This window comes from Protopterus annectens, chromosome 7.part0 (assembly GCF_019279795.1).
Source record: "Protopterus annectens isolate FY-2018-M chromosome 7.part0, PAN1.0, whole genome shotgun sequence".
Taxonomy (NCBI): domain Eukaryota; kingdom Metazoa; phylum Chordata; order Ceratodontiformes; family Protopteridae; genus Protopterus; species Protopterus annectens.
Window position 1 is genome coordinate 636,308,953 of NC_056739.1, and position 11,300 is coordinate 636,320,252.

Here is an 11,300-nt window from a genome sequence, read left to right on the forward strand (position 1 = left end):
CAGAGATGAATCCTACAATGGTGTCTACAGGATCCTCCAAGGGGCAAGCACCCAAGAATCCTTTGCCAATTGATGGGGAGAGCAAGCAAGAAAACTTTCATTTTGGCAACCCTGGCCATGAGAGCTCTGAACTCCTGGTTCCATATGCTCAAATACTTTAAGTCAGTACAGTAACAGATTTAAAGTCTATACAGGGATATCCGGGAGTGTGTAATATTACCCTCCAGGTGTCTAGACACTCACTAAAATGTGTCTATGACGCAGTGGATGCATCATGCAGGGTGGCTGCCATGGATCTATAACATGGAGACATGTCTGACTGAGAACTCAGCCCATTTCAGACCAGGTTAAAGCAGAACTCCTGCATGTATCCTTGGAAAAATAGTTTCTCTTTGGACCTGCAGAAAGTTTGACAGACTGGCCCATTTCAGACCAGGTTAAAGCAGAACTCCTGCATGTATCCTTGGAAAAATAGTTTCTCTTTGGACCTGCAGAAAAAGTGTTTGACAGACTGGATAAAAAACAGATGACATCTGTCAAGTTTTACCTATCTCCTACTCCCAGATGTAACAGGAATTATCCTAGCAAGCCCTGGTCTTTTCCACCAAAACATGAAAAACACAAACAAGTTATGGGGAGAAGGACTGAACACTAAGGGAAGTGGCAAACTGAGCACCGTTCCAAACCTGGGGGACTCAAGGACCCTGCCCCTTCCAGAGAATAGCTGTGACTCCACACAGCAAATCCCTTCCCTCCCCCAAATCCCACTCCAAACCCTCCACCTTCAACTGAGGAAGTTTTTCCTCCTTCTACTCTTAGTAGGAAGAGATAATTCAAGGCAAATGGGTCCTGTAGATCATGAAGAAGGTTATTCCTACTGTTTTGGAAAACTACACACTTTCTTGGCATCCGTCCCAATCAAAAACAAAAAGAAAAATTGATTCTTTCCTTTCGACAGGACATGTTACGTCATGGATACATTGAAAAAGTGCCTCTATTACAGGTGGGCACAGGCTGTTACTGCCTCTTCTTAGTCCTCAGAAAGCTAAACATGTTTGTAGTAGTACCAAAACTCACAATGTAGATTCTACAAAGACTATTACCCCTTATCTTCCCAGGGGCATTAATGGTGACTCTGGACTTGAAAGATGCTATTATTTTACAAAGGCAGGGAGGAGGGATTACATTACTAATTTTGTGCCTTACCATTGGGTTTATCTACTACACCCAGGTTACTTAGATTCTGCCTTTTGCAAAACACAATGTGTCCACATTTATGCTCACATGGATGAATGTCTGATCCAGGTCATGCCACCTTCACAACTTCGGACAGTTATGCAAATCATCAAGGATTGCTTTCAAAAGGTAAGACTAACCCTCAATGTTCTGAAGTCACAACTCCCCTCCCACACCAGGATTACCTAGCTGGGAGCATTCAACAAAAGGCACTCCTTCCAGAGGACAAAATCTCTTTCCTCTCAGACTATCTCAGGAATCCAAATAGCAAACATGAAATTACTACAAGGTGAATTTTTGAGAGTCCTGGGCTGCATGGCATTCTGATCATCCCATTAGCAAAACTGCATATGAGAAAGATTCAATGACCCCTAAAGGACTATGGGTTGTAACAGCAGAACTTAGAAACAATTATCGCTCTCCTTCCATGTTTAAAAAATGAAATCATATTGTTGGAAGAGTGGATCAAAAACAATCCAGAGGCTTCTTTCAAACTCATGGTAACAGAGCTTATCGTAACACAAGGCTTGGACCTACCCTGGGGAGCACACCTACAGTAATTTAGGGTCCAAAGGACTTGGGACAGGCATCAGATGAATCAGAACATCAATGTAAAGGAGATGATGGCAGTTATTTTGACATTAGAAGTCTTTCATGAAAAAGAAATGCCTCTCAATCCGATAAAGATTCTGACAAACAGCACAATAGTCATGCAGTACATAAACAAAAGGGGGACCCATTTCTTATTCCCTTTGCAAGCTGGCAGAGAAGCACTAGCTTGTGGCACAGCAACTAGGGGTCACACCCATAACCTCTTACATAATAGGTCAGGATAATCTAATAGCAGACTCTCTGAGCAGACCTCCCCTGGACCCCAGAAAATATATGTTGAAAAGGGTTTTTTTTCTAAACTTGACACACAATTGGGCTGTGCCAGAAATAGACCTTTTTTGTTTCCTCAGAAAATAGGCAACTCAGCAAGATCTGCTCAAGGACCCCTCAAAAAGGGACACGGAGAACGGATGCCTTCACCTTCAATTGCACTGACCTCTTTCTCTGTGCCTTTCCACCAATACTCCTCATTCCCAGGGTTCTACAGAAGGTGGGGTCAGACAGGGTGAAAATGGTTCAAATAGCTTTCCACTGGCCCAGACAGCACTGTTATTTCCTCCTAGTGATATTCATCAAAGAAAAACCATGACACTACCACCCTCATGGACTTATTAGCACAGAACAAGGATTCTATCATCCAGCCCAACCTGAAAATTCTCAAACTGACAATTGGATGATTGGCTACCAATTCCATCAGAACAACTGTTTTCTAAGGATGTCTCTTCTACCCTGAAAGAAGTTTGAAACCCAAGAATCAGGAAATGATATGTGGCTAAGTGGAAAAGGTTCTCTATCTGGTGCAAGGCTAATAATATTACACTCTGTTAGGCACCTCTGCAACAGGACCTAGAATACTACTGTCTTAAATACAAGCATCTCAAGCTCAACCAACAATGGAGCTGTGAGCAGCAGCACAGACTCTAGATGGTGCTTTATAGAGAGAAGAGCTGTATAGACTAGCTGCTTTGGGCATCTACTGTAGTGCACAGTATCCTTAAAATAAGAAAACATCGATCACAGACTGCATGCTGTGTTAGGGCTAGCCACTCACCGGTGTACAAATATGGCTCTAGGCTATTCAGTCATTATCACAAAATGGGCATGGGTATTTGCCAGTGATAAGTGAGCTGAGGACCCAGCCTACCAGTGATAAGTGGGTTGAGGACCCACCCTACTCTGACCTATGCCAGTGACCCATGTAAACAGTGGGAGGGGTGTATGTACCCCTTTTGGCAAGTATATGCCTACCATAAAACTCAGCAGCCCTGAGTCAATAACTACTGGCCGGCCGGTGACCAGTTTCTCAGACAGGTTACCTGGGATAGCTCTGTTGAGTGAAAACTGGATGTAAAACAAATCAACCTAACAAACATGAACCAAGAATTGCTACACTCAATATGGATTCACTGACAGGATGGAGCTTGGAAGTGGATGGCATGCCAGTAAGATGGAGGCTGGACATCCTATGTATCCAGGAGACAAGATGGAAAGGCAGTGCAGCAATCCAACTTTGCTTGGAATCCAGAGTGTAATACTTAGCAGGAGGACAAGCTAGAAAGGATGTGGGAATTATGGTGAGGGAAAGGTTTCAGACGAGAGTAAGGGATGTCATCAGAATTAGTGACAAACTCAAGGCAATCAGACTCCAGCCTAATGATAGGGCAATGTTCATAATCTCAGCCTATGCTTCACAGCAGAGTTGTGATAGTGAAGACAAGACTGCATTCAGACAGCAGTTGCAGGACCTACTAGTTAAAGTAAGACAACAAGAATTGGTGTTGATAATGGGGGACCTGAATGCACATATAGACAGAACAGGATATGAGGACTACCTAGATCCACATGGGTGAGACAACAGGAATAAAGAAGGAGAGGCCATTCTCAACTTCTGTTTAGCAAATGGCTTGTTAATATCCATCACATGGTTCAAAAAGAGAGACAGTCACAAAGTCACATACAAGAGTGGCGAAGATGCAATTCAGGTAGTCTTCATCGTAGTAAGGAAAAGGCAGTTGGGTAGAATCAGCCATTGCAAAGTTATCACCAGTGAAACAGTCAGCCCATAGCATAAACCACTGGTTGCCACAACCAAAAGCATTAGTTAGAGAAGGTTATAAGTTCAGTAGACACTAAGCTGAAAACTTGGAAGTTGACTGGACAGAAAGCACAACAGTTCAAGAAATTACTCAGGGTTCCAGCAGATCAACAAAAAAGAGAAAAATCAGTGAAGATGAAAAATGGCAGTGGCTCAAAACAGCATGTGAGAGGACTACAGAACAGATATGTGGCTGGGCCATGTATGGATACAAGTTACATAAGGAAAACATATAGTGAAATGCAAAAGTCCAGGAAGTCATAATAAAGGAGGAGTGCTAGAAAAAATGGGAAATAGAAAATATGGACCATGCTAGGAAGGAATACTGGTTGGCTGACAAAGAAGCTAATAAAGGAGTTGCAGTAGCAAAGAGGTAGGCATCAAGAGACACTCTACCAGCTTCTGGAAAGTGACTCATAAGAGGGCACAAAGAAATTATATCAGGTTGCAAGGCAAACACAGAAAGATAAAGCAGATAGTCAAACCCTTCATAAGGGATGCCAGCAACAACTTGCTTACCAGTCCATTAAACATCAAGGGCAGATGGAAGCAATACTTCCAGCAGCTTCTGAATGAAGAAACCTCCACAGAAGCTTTACTGCCCCAGAAACAGCCTACAATGAGAGAAGAGGAGGAGCCCACCATAGAAGTAAGAACAGCACTAAGGAAAATGAAGTCAGGAAATGCAGCAGGCTCTGATGAGGTCACAACAGATATGATAAAAAATGTTGGGTGAGATAAAGGAGAAATGGGTCCTAAGGGTACTCATAGCAGTATGCAGAGAAAGGTATATCCCATATGACTGGAAAAAAAGCATATTAAGTCCAGTGTTCAAAAACAAAAGGGACAACTGTGGGAAGTACAGAAGTATCAAAATCCTGTCATACTGCATAAAAGTTTTGAAGAGAGTGATTGATAAACAAATACCCAGAGTAGTAGAAAGTAATATGGGAGATGAGCTGTTTGGATTCAGATTAGGATGCAGCACACATGACCCAATGTTTACAGTGAGACAGATACTTGAGAAGAAGCTAGAAATGAAGAAAGAGTTCAACTGGGCATTCCTTGACTCGAAGAAAGTGTATGACAAGGTCCAAAGAAAGCTGATTTGGGCAATCCTACTGTGGTTTGAATCCCAGAAACATTGGCATAATTATTGCAAGCTATGTACAATGACCCAATGACTCAGTAAGAACAGTTATCTGTCTCACAGAGAGGTTCCCAGTGGGATGCAGGAGTGGTATGCATCAGGGTTCAGGTCTGAGCCCACTGCTGTTCACACTGTGAATTGTATACATTAATTAGCAAACTGGTCAGAGGGGACAGATCCACAAAGTTGCTCTATGTAGATGGCATGGCATTATAGGTAGACTCTGAACAAGAACTTCGGTAAAGGATAGGGGAATGAAATGTAAAACCGAAGACACACGGGATGAAACTGAGTGCAGATAAGGCACTTGTAATGGGAGCACATGGGAGGAAATAAGAAGAAGTTGAGAATTAAGATAGAAGGCAAAATAGTGGAACAGGTTAACAGCTTCAAGTATCTGGAAAGGATGGTTGAGGAGAAGGGAAGTCTGAATGAGGGGATCAAAACTAAAATCAGAGGAAATGCAGCATGTAGTGTATGACAAAAGAATGGCAAAGAAGTTGGACAGCAAAGTGTACAAAACAGCTGTGCAACCCGTACTACTGTATGGTACAGAAACTGGGCAGTAAAGGTAGAGCAGCTGAGGAAGCTAGAGGTGATGGTGATGAAGTGCCTGAGACAGGTGATAGGATGCATATTGTGGAACAGACAAAGAAATGAAGACATAAGAGAAGAAACTGAAGTGCCTCCAATTGCAGAAAAAGTCAAAGAGAACAGATTATGGTGGTTCAGGCACATGTGCAGAAAAGCAGAAGATAATGTAATGAAGAAGATTTGGCACAGACAGGAGAAGAAACAAGGGCATCCAGCAAATAGGTGGATGGATTGTGTAAGAGAAGACCTGCAACAGTCAGGCATGAGTGTCGAAGAAGATAGGAGAGTGGCATTGAATAGAAAAAGATGGTGACAGTTGACTCAACATCCTGACCCTAGGCAGAAAATGGGAAAAAGTGGGTTAATGATGATGGTGAAATACAAGCAAAGACTGTCTTATTATAACATTAAGTTCCATGCTGCTATTTCTGCATGCTTGCCTATGTCCAACAGAATTTATTCTCTCCATTAAACAATTCTTAAAGGGGGTATTACACCTCAGACCATTTAGATGGGAATCAGCACCCTTCTGGGATATAAATCATAGGCTTGAAAAATTTACACTGCACCCCTCTGAACCATTAGCTTCAGCCCCTATCACACTGCTTACATGGAACACAACCCTGCTGCTAGGACTCACCTCAGCAAGACATATCTCCAAATGATATGTCCTTATGTGCAAGGAGCCATTCCTAGTCTTTCATATGGACAAAGTTACCTTGAGAACAAACCACTGTTTCATTCCAATGTGATGTCATGGATTTCTTTCGATCAGGCTATTTATCTACCTGTGTTCTTCCCAATCCCTCAAACCAAGAAAGAAAGAATACTTCATTTTCTAGATGTACACAGACAACTAAGATTCTACCTCCACAGAATAAATTTCCCAGACAGATTAGACCAGGTTTTTGTCGTCTTTGCAGAAAGTGAACAATGGAAGCCAGTAGGCAAGTGATCCATCTCCAAATGGACTGCAAATGACATCTCTTTTTATTACTGCCAGCATGGTAAGCAACTCCTTGCAGGGTTAGACATCATTCCCCTAGGGCAAAAGCACTAAGACCTTACTAGAAACACCTACCTTGTCCTCTGTACACATTTTCACCAAGCACTACCATATTGGGGCTACTTCTAAGGCTAGGGGAGGGTTTACCTTTGCCATACTGCAGAGCATGTTTCCTTATCAAAACTCATTCCGACCTCGTCAATAAAAAGCTTTGGGAGTCTTCCCAAAACTCAGCACTGCTGCATTGACTATAATTAATATAGTACGGCTGTGTAAATGACTTATCTTAGATGTTCAAGTAGATCTGTGTTGTAGTACCCATTCCTAGCCTCCTACTTGTCTTTTGTCCTTTTCTATACCCAAGGGTTGGGGTGCTGGGCTCCCCTTTTTTCACTCGTCATCCCCACTCTCACTTCCTCTCCTACTCCTTTACCCCAAGTTTCTGGCTGTTTGGTGGAGCATGGCCTGCCCAGCTAGCCCTACTAAGGACCATTAGACTCCTAGGATGCTGGACAACAAAGACCTGAAGATGGAGCCGGCTGACGTATCTCTTATACTCCTGATATCAGATTACCAAGTTTGTCCATAGACAGGGGGAGTGTTGAAAGGCTCTGATATTCATGCTGGCTTTGGGCTTCTGCTTGGCAGGACGTCCCATAACTCAGTACTGCAACACTGATCTATCAAACACCTACAATTATGGTAAGTCATCTACACAACTGTACTTTCTTTCCATTTAGTTACTCTACAAAGCAAGTCATTTTTTTCAGTCCAGAAAATGGGTGCAAAGTAGAAATGCTCTGATCATGGGTCTCCGCTTTGGTAGTTGCTGCTGTACTATAGCTTTGCTTATAGTACCATCTTCCCATTGGGCTTTCTATACAATTGACACAGCTTATGTGAAGATCAGCACATCAGTATTACTGTCATCCCTAGACAGAGCCATAAGTAGGGAAGGGCAAAGGGGGCAGTTGTTCTGACCAAAAACTGTTAGGGAGCATGATTGGCAGTTGCTGATGGGATGCAAGTTGTCATCAACTGTACCAGAAAATTGAAAACCCAAAACAGAAAGCCAAGGAGCTTCACTCAAGCATAACTTTTATTGAAAGTAAACAAAGTAATGCACTGGCAAAACAGCATCCAGGGATCCTAAGAATGTATAAAAAATATTTAACCCTGTTGCAAACAAACACTGACCAATCAGAAACACACAAGCTTGGATGCATCTCCTACTGTTTTTAAAAATACACCGATCAACAAATTACAAAAGTACTTATGTTTAATAGTTTAAGTTCAATTCATTGTTCAGCATGCCATACATTTAACAAAAACATATACTGTATGTCAGTCTTTAATAAAATCTTAGCTACCATCAAGATCTGTACACCTAGAAAACTATAAAACAGAAAAAAAAGTTTAATCCTTTGGGGTCAGAACCATAGAATTGCTTAAAATACTGGACTGGTCTCAGTTGTTTTGGATGTCCCTAATATGCTCCAAAATTCTAACCTGTCAGACTTTGTTCCACATAGTATTTAAAACACAAGTATCTGAGACGAAAGACATCTCCATCCTTATAGTCATTTCAAGTAGCTGAAGCAAATATTCTCTATTAATATTATGCTGAGAAATAAAATTCCAAAAGGAGCAAATTCCACATCTTTTGTATTGAAGTGACTGATGTTTTTGATGTGAAATATGTCAGAATGGGCCAAACATTCCATGAGGGAGGGGTGAGGTTTGGGTGAATTCTCATAAGATGCCTTGGATGATGTATTACAAAGATTACTTAGACAATGTGTTACGACGATTACTTAAAGTCATATTACTTAAAACAATATTCTGTATCTAATATTCCACATACCTGCTTACAAAATATACATCTTTTTTTTGTCTCAACTTTTGATAACCGGTGTAAAAATGTCAACTTACAAAAAAAAAAGACTCCTTGCTTGTCCTGTTTATTCACAACTCTACTCACTACTGACAAATGATTAATGATAGCTGCTTCCTGATAAAAATCACTATCTTCCATACAAATACTCCAAACCCTCAAAGACCCTTCAAAAGGAAGAGAAGAGAAGAAATGGGATCTGTAAGGTGGGCCCTAGTAACAATTAAAAGTTGTTCCCAGATATAGGTTTCCTGTACAGTGTAGAAAACTTTCTATCGTACAAAGATTCTAAATATTCAGTAGATGTTTGTTGTAACCTATACGTGAATCCCATACTCATTTGTGTTCAGTCTTAAAAATAATTCTTCAAATGTATTCACATAACCCCTAGCTACCAGAAACAAATAATCAGAAAAGCATTTATACAAAATTGTTCTTAATAATAACAGTCAATGTAAATAAACTCCTCATCTAGGAGGCCTGTAAATAAATTTAAATAGCTTGGGGCAAATTTTACCCTTATAGCCAATCAAAAAAAAGTCATGGTCTAAACAGAAAAACAATTTTATAACAAGTAAAATTTAATACTCTCATTTAAAAAAATGTGAGGCAACTTCCAAAGCCCATACATAATTAGTAGAAGTATACAAGCTCAGTCACTAGGACATCTAACATCCTTTAACATGTCAATAAGGTGTCCACTGATTGTAAGGAAGGAAAACAACTACAGGTCACAGATACAAGTATAACAGAGCCTACCCTCTCTAAAGGTCTTACTGTATGGGAAACAAACTTTTGTGAACACTGCAGAATTTTTATGAAGTTTTTAGACAGTAGAAAAGTGTTACCATATGGGTTCTTAACACATAGGTTCATAGGTAGGTAGGTACTAGGCTATTGGCCCTGGGGCCTATACAAGCCCAGCCAAAAAGGTACCCTGGCTTTTGCCACCCAAGAGCAGAGCCACAGAAGTGATCCCCGGGGTGAATTTCCTATTTCCCATCCAATCATCAAGATTTTTCTTTAAGAGTGCTAATGAGGACCTTTGTTTGATATAGATAGGTAGTTTATTCCAGAGTATGGGAAGTCTCTGGGACAGGAATCTATCCCTCAGGCATATTCTATTTATTGTGGTGTCAAGGTTTAGGTCCCTAGTAGCTCGGAGTACTGGGATTTCTTTAAGTGAAGCATGTCCAACAGCTCTGGGTTTGACATAGCTTTGTATGTTAGGCAGAGATCACCTCTGAGTAGGCGATATGCAACGGAGTAAAGCTGGAGTTTTTTGAGACGGTCTGCGTAGGGCATCTGTTTGAGGCTGCTAATCCTCTTTGTGAGGTATTTCTGCGGCCTTTCCAGTTGTTGTAGATGTCTTGTGAGGTACATACTAAAAGGGGCGTTGTACTCTATAATAGGTCTAATGAGTGATGAGTAGAGGGGAACAATGACCTCTTTTTTTCTGGATGAGAAACCTTTTGTGATGAGGTGTGCCACATAGAAGGATTTCCTGACTACTGTGGTGATGTGATTATCAAAGGAGAGACTACTGTCCACCTGTGTCCCAAGGTCTCATCACACTTTCGGTGTTAAGTATACTACCGCCTATGTTGTAGTTCATGGGTACAGAGTTTTTACCAAAGGGGATGACAATGCACTTTCTGGCATTGAGCTTGAGGCCATGGCTTTGACACCAGGCATCTGTCTCAGTGAGGCCCTTTTGTAGGATGTCCACATCGTTAGGAGTTTCTATTATGGCTCCTAGTTTGCAGTCATCTGCGAACTTCGTTAGCCAAAGACCTTCTGTGTTAGCCTGTACTTCAGAGAAGTAGATACCAAACAGGAGAGGACCCAGGACTGAACCCTGTGGTACTCCACTTGTCACTGGTCTGAAGTCGGACTTGGAGTCTGCTACTTTCACAGTGTGGGTTCTGTCGGTGAGCCAGTTGGCAACCCATCTTGTGACATAGGAATTTATACCTAGTTTAGTGAGTTTATCTATAATTCCAGAGTGGGGGATGGTGTCGAAAGCCTTGGCAAAAATCTAGATAGGCTGTGTGAACCACCTTACCCTTGTCTATGGCTTTGGTGACTGCTTCAAAGAAGTCTATCAGGTTTAGGAGACATGATCTGCCTTTTACAAACCCGAACTGGGTGGGGTCCAGAGTTTGGAGATTACCAATATCTTTGTTTATAAGTTCCATGATAATACATTCCATGGCCTTGCAGACCAGGCTCGTCAGACTAATGGGGTGGTAGTTCCTGGGGTCTGTGGTAGCTCCCCCCTTGTGAAGTGGGATAACCGTCGCTGTGCACCATTCAGCAGGCACAAAGCCTGAGGTGAGGCTATGATTGAACATGGTAATTAGGTGGGGTGCCATTTCATTCTGTAGTTCATGTAGAACGCGGCCTGGGATGTTGTCTGGTCCCATGGATGCTGTGTTCTTGGCTTTGGAGAGTGTGGTTTTTACCTGTGCAGCTGTGATTATAGGAACTATGCATTCTTCTGGTATAGAGATGGGCTCTTTAGGGGGTGAGTGGGGGTAAAGTTAGCACTGCACCTATCTGCCAGGATGTTGGCAATATCAGTTCGGTCTGTATATTTAGTGCCATTGTGCTGTAACTCAGAGCAGATCTGAGTGTTGCCATTGAGATTCTTGACATAGCTATAGAATGCTTTGTGGTTGTCTTTAGAATCAGTGGCAATTTTGTTTTCGTA